Source organism: Arachis duranensis, chromosome 3 (assembly GCF_000817695.3).
Source record: "Arachis duranensis cultivar V14167 chromosome 3, aradu.V14167.gnm2.J7QH, whole genome shotgun sequence".
NCBI lineage: Eukaryota > Viridiplantae > Streptophyta > Magnoliopsida > Fabales > Fabaceae > Arachis > Arachis duranensis.
This window is the reverse complement of record NC_029774.3, coordinates 88084047-88084269: the sequence shown is the minus strand read 5'-3', so window position 1 is coordinate 88084269 and position 223 is coordinate 88084047.

The following is a 223-nucleotide window of genomic DNA, read 5'->3' as shown; positions in this document are numbered from 1 at the left end:
TGTGTTCCGATGTCATTTCGGATTAGAATCAGGTCGTGAATGGAGAAGCTTCGTTTTATTACTTTCTGATTGTATCTGAGGGCCGTTCGCCGTTTTAAGGCTTCTTCTCGGATCCGGGCTCTTTCTCGGACCTCGGGGAGGAGGTCGAGTTCTTCCTTTTGTGCCTGCGGGTTACCTTCTTCGTTGTAGAAGATGACTCTGGGCGACCCTTCATCTATTTCGA